The sequence below is a fragment of the Myotis brandtii genome, unplaced genomic scaffold (genome assembly GCF_000412655.1).
Source record: "Myotis brandtii unplaced genomic scaffold, ASM41265v1 scaffold440, whole genome shotgun sequence".
Taxonomy (NCBI): Eukaryota; Metazoa; Chordata; class Mammalia; order Chiroptera; family Vespertilionidae; genus Myotis; species Myotis brandtii.
This window is the reverse complement of record NW_005366834.1, coordinates 3,273,442-3,284,628: the sequence shown is the minus strand read 5'-3', so window position 1 is coordinate 3,284,628 and position 11,187 is coordinate 3,273,442. Positions and strand designations below refer to the sequence as shown.

At 39.8% G+C, this 11,187-nt stretch overlaps 1 pseudogene; it reads left to right on the top strand.

The window, feature by feature from the left end:
• LOC102262196 overlaps positions 1-10,927 on the top strand; it is a 20,810-nt pseudogene extending 9,883 nt beyond the window's left edge.
• Positions 10,928-11,187: the final 260 nt, after the last annotated feature.

Genomic DNA, 11,187 nt, shown 5'->3' with positions numbered 1-11,187 from the left:
CTCTCTGAAATCAATTAAAAATAATAAACAAATTAAAAAGATTGGTTCCTGTTATGAAATTCTGAAAACACACACATGCATAGCTATATATGAATAGATATTCAATTACTGGCCAGCTCTACCAGGGCAGAGAGTAAAAAGGAAACCGATGCAGAATTTGAGAGCCCTGGCCCTGTTTGTGGTGTGGCCCTTGTGTTTCAGCATGTGACACAGGCACTTTTTATTTATTTCCTGAAATTTGTTAAAATATTTCCTGCCATCCGTCCCTGTCTCCCTCCCTCCTTCTCTTCTTTCCCATTCTTCCATAAATGTGAGTGGATTGCCTCCCGTGCACTCTGAACTGGGGATATAACAGAACTGATGTTCAGCTAGTGTGCATCTGTGTGGCTTTGCAAATGACATCTTCACATTTTGGCAATCACTTCTCGGCATCTTCCAAAACCCTCATTTCACTTACTGTTCCGGGGACCACTCCCTTACCCATGATTTAGAAACTTAAACTCCAATTGCAATGCCTGTCGCAGCAGAGGTGTCGTGGGCCCTGCTTCAGTGCTGGAGCAGGGGAATTTCTGGTTGTGAGACAGCCATGCTCAGCCACCCATTTAAACTCCCACCAGCTGGCTCTGGGCTTCAGCACTGGCTCCTTCCCCAGAGCTCAGAGGGCCAAGCAGTACACTCACCAAACCCCATCCTGTCCAGGGAGGCTAAGTCCCTGGAAGAGTAGGAGGAAGAGAAGGCAGCCTTCATGCTGGGGTTGGGTAAATAATTAAGAGATACCTAGTGCCCTTCTAGGAGCAGAGAAATAAGCAAGTTAAAATTCAATGGCTGCACTGTTCGGTTCAATAGAATTTTGTGCATTAATTGGGATCGCTAACCTAACCTTGGCAGTTAAAGCAATATCAGAGGAAATTCCTTTTAAGACATACAGCCAAGGAAATTGGGGTGAGCTACAGAGGGAGCGAGGGGAACATCCTGCGGAGAGGCTCCAAGTTTGAGCAGGATCCTGATGCCTTGGGGAATATAAATATGAGGGGAGTACTGAGACTGAGAGAGGAGGGGGCAATGTGGGAATTGGAGGAATAGAAATATAGGATCACGTGTGCCAAGGTAAAGATAGTTTCCAGCCTTTTTCTCTTCAGCAGAGCAGTTTGTTCTCTGACACTAAAAACTAATCAAGTTTCCTAACTTCTGAAAAACTGCTCCATTCACTCCTCATTTCCCAAAGGAGTAAATCAAAGCTTCTATCTGTAAGTCATATTTACAAAATGGTACTGAATTTTTTTAATTGTGGAAGGACTGTTCTTCTTTCTTCCTATCAACATTTAAACAGCCATATGTTATGGGAGCTAACTAAGATCATTGACCATGGAGGCAGGAAATCTGGGGAGGACTCCAGGTTGTGCCTCTGATTAACTCTATGATGTAAAAGTTATTCACCCACTCAGCCCTTCTCTGTAAGACACAGATAATCATACAACATGCAAAGTGTGTGGGAGATTGCCTGACCTAGAACAAGCATTCACTACACGTCAGCAACCATTGATTTTACTTAAATTATAACACTGACAGCAAGGAAATGGTCACCGTTATAAGAGAAAGCCATATTATATATTTTTATTTTTTTTTCTGAAAAACTATTTGATTGTAGAATAATATCCTGTTTCAAGTATTACATAGTGTGAACAGCCTGGAAGGCAGAAAGTTATAAGGGCTTAATTTACAGTTATCTCAGTCAAGTAAATTAACATATTTTAATAACTTCCTACATCATAGTAATAAGCCTGAAGCAGTCCCGAATGTGTAGGCTGGGCTGGCGAGGCAGCCCAGAAGGAAACTAGATAAAGTGTAAACAATTCCAAAGATTATAGGCAGTTAATGGAATGGCGAGGGTAAGATTATATCTTCACTGTAAAAGGACACAAAGAAATAATTTAGGCAAATTAGATAGTTAAAACTATATCTAGCTAATAAAAAGCATATTGAATCACTGGTATTATTTCAAGTTGTTTTGTTTTTTTTTCTTCCAGAACCATCTTTACAATGCTTATGAAAGAATGTAGCTGATTTATAATAATTAGTGACAAGACCTAAAATTTCTTTTACTGTTGAGAAAACCTGATTGCCTCACTACCTGAAAAGAACTCACCTAAATTACAGCTTCACTATGAAGTCCCGAATTCACCTGTGTAAACTCTTTAGTATGCTCAGTATCACAAGGGATACAACTCCAAGCTCATTTAAGTGCATTAGCACTTATAAGAACCCAACAAGTAAATGGTAGCATGCATTGTTTGGCCTGGCATTAGGAAAACGAAACGTCTCTGAAATTTTCTCATTCCATTTATTTTTCATTCTCTTCACAGATTTCTCTTTAAATGGAGATTTTCCTATCTGCTTCTTTTATCTACATCTAATAAAGATCAATTATGCAAAAAATTCTGCAATATTAAAAGGAAAACTTTCAATAGCCACAGCCATAAGTATCAATGCTTCCCCTTAAGGTTGTTTTCCATACATGGGTAACTTAAAATCACTCATGTGGCAGAAGGGATATTAAAATTACACATTTTAAGTCTGTGTCACTTTTTCTAAAATCCTGGTATAGACTACTAATATTTTTTCTTTAATGAAACTGGGGGTGGTGGTGTCTGGTTCTTAGGACATTAGTCCAAGTTAGTAATTGAGCCAGCATTATGCTTTATGTTGGACAATTTAGACTGTGTGTAAGCAGTCATAAAACAAGTCTTCATTTTTTATAGTATACGAGAGGCCCATGCACAAAATTCGTGCATGGGTAGGGTCCCTAGGCCTGGCCAGCGATCAGGGCCCAGCTTTCCTTCATTCCACACCGTTCCCTAGTGGTCAGCGCCCATCATAGCAAGCGATTGAACTCCCAGTCTCCCGGTCAAACTCCCAAGGGGACACTTTGCATATTAGCCTTTTATATATATATAGACTAGAGGCCCGGTGCACAAAAATTTTTTTGCTCGGTGGGGGGGGGGGGTTGTCCCTCAGCACGGCCTGTCCCCTCTTACAGTCTAGGACCCCTCGGGGGATGACCACCTGCTGGCTTAGCTGGCTTAGACCCGCTTCCCAAGGGATGGGCCTAAGCTGGCAATCAGATATCTCTCTGGCAGCCCAGGAGCCCTTGGGGGATGTCCACTTGCCAGCGGGGAGCAGGCCTAAGCTGCAGTTGGACATCCTTAGCACTGCTGAGGAGGCAGGAGAGGCTCCCACCACCACCGCTGTACTGGCAGCCGTCAGCCTGGCTTGTGGCTAAGCAGAGCTCCCCCTGTGGGAGCGCACTGACCACCAGAGGGCATTGAGCGTCTGCCCCCTGGTGGTCGGTGTGTGTCAGCCCTATTTTCTTAGGGCTGAATAGTATTCCATTGTACATAAGTGCAACATCTTCTTTATCCAATCATCTCTGGAAGGACAGTTCAGCTGTTTCCAAGTCTTGGCTGCCATGAACTATGCTTTAATGAACATAGGGATGAGTATATCTTTGCAAATAAATGTTTTCAGAATTTTGAGGTAGATACCCAGAAAAGGGATTGCTGGGTCATATGGTAACTCTGTTATTAATATTTTTGAGGTACATCCTTAGCTTGTAACTCCTATGTCTTTAAAATCGTCATACATATAATATGTCTAAGTAGGTAGGAATTATACAAGGGTGCATATCCTGTGATTTTAAGAAGACATCTAAACTTTATATCTTTTAGAGATTTATAATTTTCTTCCACAAAATATACACATATTCAAAATAAAACTGATTACACAGTTACAATTGCTAAACACTACATTAGATAGAAAATTTAGTGATTTTTTAACAAATTCTAAATAAACAAAGGTAAAGATTAATATTTAAAATTCATTCAAAATAGTAAAGCTTCCACATTTCTAATAGGTTTACTTATGTGACAAGAACGCTTAAATTATTGTGATTTTTATTTTAGAAACAATACACTAGCCAAGATGCAAACTAAAGGCCCATCAATAGGCAATTGGATAAAGAAATGTGGTACATATATACAGTAGAATATTACTCGGCTACTTACCACTGGTTTTTCGGTAGCAATTAAACACCATTTTAATTTCAGTCCAGCATCTACATGTTTGCAGTGTGTTATCTTAAAAAAGGACCTATTTGCAGTTCTGTTCTATTGCACAGTCCATGTTTTCTCCTCTTTTCTTTCTTTCAATTTCAATGAAGTCTCCCTGTTGTCTCATACATTTCTCTTGACACTAAGCTATGTACTGTATTCTGTTGGTGGCCTTTCCTGAGGATAATTGTAAAATCTGTCTTTTTCCAATTATGAGAGGTGTTCTATAAATTCTTTGGGGTGTATTTGTCTTGAGATGTGTGCCCATAACTCTCATTAATGCTGCCCATTTAAACTTGATCTAATGCTTTCCTTTTCTCTCTAAGTGACTCCAGTCTAGCGTTAATGCAGCTTTGTTTATAATCTCTAAACCACCCCCTCTACTACATGCAGTCTCTCCCAAATGCTATGCATGGAGGTCATTTATGAAAGTGTATATCACAAAGCAATATCAAACCAACTGCTTTCCTTGAAAGGTAAAATACTATTACTTCTTTTTCAGATGCTCTACTGCAATATATAAAATACAATATTTAAGCATGGTAGACTGAGAAAGAGTAATATTGAACTAAAACAAACTTAGCTGTAAAAATAACTTGCTTAGCTTTATCAATGAAACAAGGATCTATGGGAATGAAAGTTACAGAAGTTATGTCCTAGACAATATTAAAAAATGGCACACTCTTCATTTAAACTTGAGACTACATCACAGGACTGTAATTTTATTTATTATTCTGAATATATAATAAAGTTCTTTTTGATACACGTTCTATTGAATGCAGGCAATCTGTGAAAAGCCCCTGATTTCATATCATTTTCTTCAACTTTTATTTTTCAGCTTTCAAAATACCTCATAATATCCACGTTTTTAACTCATTCCATACCTTAATTTCCAGAACACAATCCCCTATCATGACAGTAAATTTCAGCCCTATTCCACATGAGTTTTCACATAATGTGTATAGAAAACTTGTCATCACCCAGGATATATAGTTTTAAAAAACTAGATATTGTGTTACAGCCTTTTTATTTCCCTGTGATTTTTTTCAGTTTTATTGAGAAATAATCAACATGTAACACGGTATAAGTTTAAGGCATTCAGCATAATAGTTTGATTTACATACATTGTGAAATGATTACCACAATAAATTCAGATAACATCTATCGTATCATATGGATACAATAAAAAAGAAAAAGGGGGAAAATCTCCTTGAGATGATAATTACTCTCATTGTCCTTATAGCTGACCCTGTCTTTAATGAACCTGTTCTCCCAGTGTATCGCCCCCGTGAAATTCCATTTCACAAGGTATTCAGCTCTAATTCATTGGCTATTCTAACTTTCTACCACAACCATGTGTTCAAAATAAACCTTGGATATTCTCAATCATTTCATTTCTCAGATCCAGCTCCAGGTAGCTCAGCATCATTAAGGCAAATATTCACAGAAAGACTCCATTACAAACAGGTTTCTAGTTTTCTATGGATTTTAAAAATATATATTTCAGCCCTAGTCTGTTTGGCTCAGTGGGTAGATAGAGCGTCAGCCTGCAGATTGAAGGGTCCTGGGTTTGATTCCAGTCAAGGACATATATAGGTTGGGGCTTGATCCCTAGCCCTGGTAGGGGCACATGCAGGAGGCAACCAATCAATGTGTCCCTCTCACATTGATGTTTCTCTCTGTCTCTCCTCTCTAAAAATAATCAATGGGAAAATGTCCTCAGGTGAGGATTAACAACAACAACATATATATATAATATAATAAAAGGCTAACATGCAAATTGTCCCCTCCATCAGGAGTTCGACCAGGGGGTGGGGCTGGGCGGCCAACCACCCATGGCCCCTCCCCCCAGCCGGACCTGCTGGATTGGCCCACATCCAGGCAGGCTGGCCAGACCGCACCCATGCATGAATGCGTGCACTGGGCCTCTAGTATATATACATGTATTTCTGATCAACTTATCCAGGCCTCTTTCTATTCTCCACTATTGTTTCTTTGACCACCAACCCTCCAATCCCATTGGCCTTATTTCCAGCAAATCACCATAGCTTCTTCTTCACTAAAGTAAAAACAACCCTGCTCTCTTCTTTCCTCACTTTTCACTTACACTTTGTCTTTCTTTCAGGCTCAGGTGAAACTACTCCCTATCCTTTCCAAGGCTACAATCTTCTGCCTCCTCCAGAATCATATACAATTTAGTTTACTTCTCTCCTGTGGCTTTAAGTTTTTACGATCTCTCCTCCTTCTCTTCCTTCCCCTTCTACTTCTATAAATTCATAACAAATTTGTTAACACGACTTTTTCTAACATTCTTTTCTTTAGGCATCACCCTATATACGCCGCTTTCCTTTTCATGCCAAAATTTAGTTTACAAAGATGAATGTCTTTACTGGCTTCATTCTCTTAACCTCTATTCTTTCTAAAATCCATTGTAATCTCAGCATTTTATAATTCTTGAAAATGGGTTGATAATGTTTTACCTGCAAGATCCAGCAATTTTTTTACTGACCCTCACTTTGTTTAATCTGTATTATTTTTTGTGGTAGATTTATTTTATTTATTTTATAGTTTTTGCCTTCAATATTATTTTGTCTTAGTATCAGGTATACAGCATAGAGGACAGACAATTATATACTGTGCAAAATGGTTCCCCTGGTATTTCCCGTACACACCTGGCACCATACATAGTTATAGCAATATTAATGACTACATTTCCTATTCTGTACTTTACATCCCCATGATTATTTTGTAACTACTAACTTGTACTTCTTAATCCCTTCATCCCTTTCACCTAGTCCTCCAAACCCTCTCCCCTCTGGCAACCACCACTAGTCTTCTCTCCGTGTCTGTGAGTCTGTTTCAATTATGTTTGCTTATTTATTTTGTTCTTTAGATTCCATATATATGAATCATTATATCATTCTAGTGTTATATCCAAATGCTCTTATTTTCTTTATTCTCCTAGTTCAGGTCCTCTCATACTAAGTGGTATTTTTTTTAATTACACTATTCCATTTTAATTATTTCTCTTCATAGGATTATTTTAATTAGTTGCAATAATTTTTGTTGAAATAGCAAAAATCTAACTCCAATTGGTTTAAACAAACAAACAAAAATATATTGGGCCAAATGGCCTAAAATTCAGAAGGCTGAAGCATGGCTAGAATCAAGCATACAGCTGACAGTATCAGTTGTTGATACCTCTCTGGGCTACAGTTTTGCTTATGTCTTTGTTGGCTTACATCTCAAGGTCTGTTTGTTCTCTTGGTAATCTCATCTAATTTCTATCAATTTGGTACTGTGGTTAATATAAAAAGCCTATCACTGAATTATAATCAATAACTATTAGCTTTACTTGATTTGTTAGATGTCTTCTTAGAAAGAGTGAGGAAGTTGTGCTTGAATTGGCCATCTCTGAGACTCATGACCATCTTATAATGAGGAATGTGTTATTATCTATTATTTAAAAAAAACACACATCAGAATACAGAAGTCCTGATGCCAAAAAAAAAATGCTTGACAGGCTAAACAATAGATATTAATTATCTAAAATACAAATCTGATAACATGACAAATACAGCCCGAATTCATGAGTCTGGCATTCAGAGCTATTTACACACTGCCCACCGGGCCTTTTCAGTTCAACTCTCACTACTTCCTGGCTTCTGACAGCTCAGTCCTTGCCACAATGGGACTCTTAGCTCCTTGAAGTATGAACTATAAAGTACTTGCTTTTAAATTTCCAGCATTGGGTAAAATGCTGAGAAGAATGTGCCTAAAAGGGTTCCAGGTGTAGAGTATAAGCTCATTAAATATTTGTGAACTCAAGTCTCTGAAAGTAGCTGAAACCATGCAGGAATCAGCTGAAATAAACAATTTACCAATGCAAATGGGGCAAATTACAATGTGCATTTACATTAACCTACTCTTTATAAGGACAAAATGATTTATTTATTTCATCTTAATATTTGAAGTTTATTTCAGGAACACATTGCTGAAGCAAAAATTAAGAAAAAAATAAAATAAGGACTGGCTGTCCTCTATGCTCTCCAAATGTTTTTGAAATTTAGTGCAAAATGTACTTTTCCATCAGCCTGCCCTCAGTTACTGACCCATAGCTACATTGAAGTTACTTCTCATTGTAACATTTTGGCACAGTTTTCAGCTATTCAGTAATTATTCCAAATACTAAATAATTCTCTCCACCATAGTTTGCACAGACAGCTACAATTACCCTAGTTTTAAATGAAATTCCAAAAATTAGTCAAAAGATGATATTAAATTTTTAACAAGTCCATACAAAAATAGCATTAAAACTATCACAAACCACATTAATCTACTTTATACACACAATTATATTTTCTTCATAAAGCTATATTTTATATAGTGTTGGGTCTCTCTGATGTAGGAAATTTATCTACATAGATTGATCACTATAGAATGTAGGACTCAATATAGTATTTTACTTAAGATCTCAGAAAACAGGAAAGTCATATCTAATGCATCCTAAGCATCTATCCATAGGTCACATCCAAGTTCAATAAAGACACAAAGACATTTTGGCAGATGATCTCAAGGAGATATGTCTGGAATTGCAATAGATATTTCATTGCAGAAGTTGATATGCCAGGTCTTGATGAGCCTAAGAACAATTAAATCTTCACAATTTTTTTTTTCATTTATGCTTTCACTCATTCAAAAAAACATCCAAATAGAGGAGTTAAATTTGAGCTGTATACATATGGTTATTTCATATCCACTGTAAACTTCAACTAGAAAATTACCTATTTAAGAGAAGGCATCATTCCTCATCCACATATGTTGCTTACCTAACCCGACACCTGGCGGCATATATGTGCAACATAGGTGTAGCTGTGTTGCAATACAACAAATTTACACAAACAAGAGGTTCCAGCCAGCCTGTTGAGACCACAACAAAGACCCAGAGGATGAGTCACCCTCCACAAGCCCTGTGGCCAGATGAGGGGCCAGGGCCTTAGAAACCTGAGCCCCCACACCCATTTGATGGAGCTGATCTGGCGCTTGCAGCAGACCACAGAGGACTACATCATGCAGCTGGAGACCAGGCACCTGCAGCAGGACCTGGTGCTGGAGAAGCAGAGGCACAGTCAGGCCACCAGGGAGCAGGAAGCCATCCTCACCACAGTGTTCAATCTCTTACACTCTGGGGCCACAAGTAGCCTGGAGCTCCAAATGCTCTTCCCCCCACCCTTTCTCTGGACTCTAGGGGTGATGTAGGAGGTGGGCAGCAGGCCCAATCATCCAGACAGCCTGACTAAGTAAGTCACCAACTGAGTGATTTGGAAGCTGCATTCATTGGTCATGACATGTGCAACCATGGGATTGACATCTCTGCCTTATACTACTCCAGCTACACTACACGAACTACCAAGGGAGACAAATACTGTGGAGACAAGAAGACCTTGGGCTTCATTGACCTTGGTTTCAGTGAAAACAAGCCCTGCATTGATTTGATGACTAAAAGGCTGCCCAACCAGCATGGCACAGTGGTTGAGCCTCCACCTATGAACCAGAAGGTCGATTCTCAGTCAGGGCACATGCTGGGGTTGGGGGCTCAATCTCCAGTGTGAGGCATGCAGGAGGCAGCCGATCAATGATTCCCTCTCATCATTGATGTTTATCTCTCTCCTTCCCTCTCCCTTCTTCTCTGAAGTCAATAAAAATAAAAGGTTGAGTCAGAGTGACATGAACAACATTGATGATGCCCTTCTGCAACATTCTGACTGGAGAGGACAAACATTCCTGTAGGAAGAAGTGGCTGGAATTCCTGGCCTACTACTGCACGGCACCTGGCCAGCTTGATTCAGAAATGTGGTTGCTCTAAGTGGCTGCTGCTCTGTATTCTTCACCCATGGTCCTGTGTGATCCAGGTGAGGCCTTTCTGACCCCCATCCAGTTCTATGCTGGTTTCACCTTTACTCCCACCTGTATGTGAAAATTGAGCCGATTCATGTCCATCTGGACAGTAAAATCACTGAGGTGAACACTCATCCCTTCCAGCTGACTGTGGACAAGTTGGAGAAAGCCCTGCTTCAGGTTAGACTCAAGGGAAGAAAGGCCAAAAGCCTTGTGTTCATGAACCATAATCCTCTGGGAGACATCTACTCCTGGGACTCATTGAAGGAATACCTAGAATTTGCCAAGAGGTACAACCTACATGTGATTACAGATGAGATTTACATGGGAACTGTGTTTGATGAGACCATCATCACATTCCACAGTGTTCTGAGCAGGAAACATCTGCCTGACCCCAGCAGGACCTGTGTGATCTGGGGCACCGGTAAGGGTTTGGAGATCTCTGGCATCCATTAAGCACTCTGTATACCCACAACAAGGAGGTGGCCTCTGACGTGAGCTCTTTTGGCTTCCCCCACAGCATTCCTACCATCAACCTGTGTTGGATTCTCCAGGACACAGAATGAATTGACAACGTGTACTGCCCACTAATCACTCCTGGGCTACAGGCAGCTCACAGGTATAACAATGAAAGCATTAAAGTTCCCTTTTCTCGATCATACCTCGAGCCTCTATGTCTGAATCAACTTAAAAAGTACCTGAACCTATCCATATTTGAAGAAGAGCTGCTCCTTTATCACCCCTTCTTGAACAACGACCTGATACTATCCCCTGACAAGTCTTGTATATGCGAGGAGCCTGGCTGGTTACACCTAACCTTTTTGGATAATCGCCTCTGCCTAAACCTCACCATGCATCGGTTATCTCAGGCACTAGAGGAGCATAGGCAGTACCTGGCAAATAAGCAACCAACGATGCACTGAGGGAATAAGTGGTCTGCCTCCCAACCAGCAGCTCCAGCCAATCACATGTTCAGGGAATCCCTGACATCAGCGTCTGGTCCAAAAAACTGTAATATTGACCTCCACCTGTGACAGCAAACAGTGGGCGTCTCCAGAAATGGACTCATCTGACCCAGTCATCACCCTCCTTTAGCTGAGCATCTGTCATTCTGAAAACTTTGTATTTTTTCATTTTTTTGCTGGCCGCTTTTTGCTGTGAAATTATTTTAGGAGGTGAATGA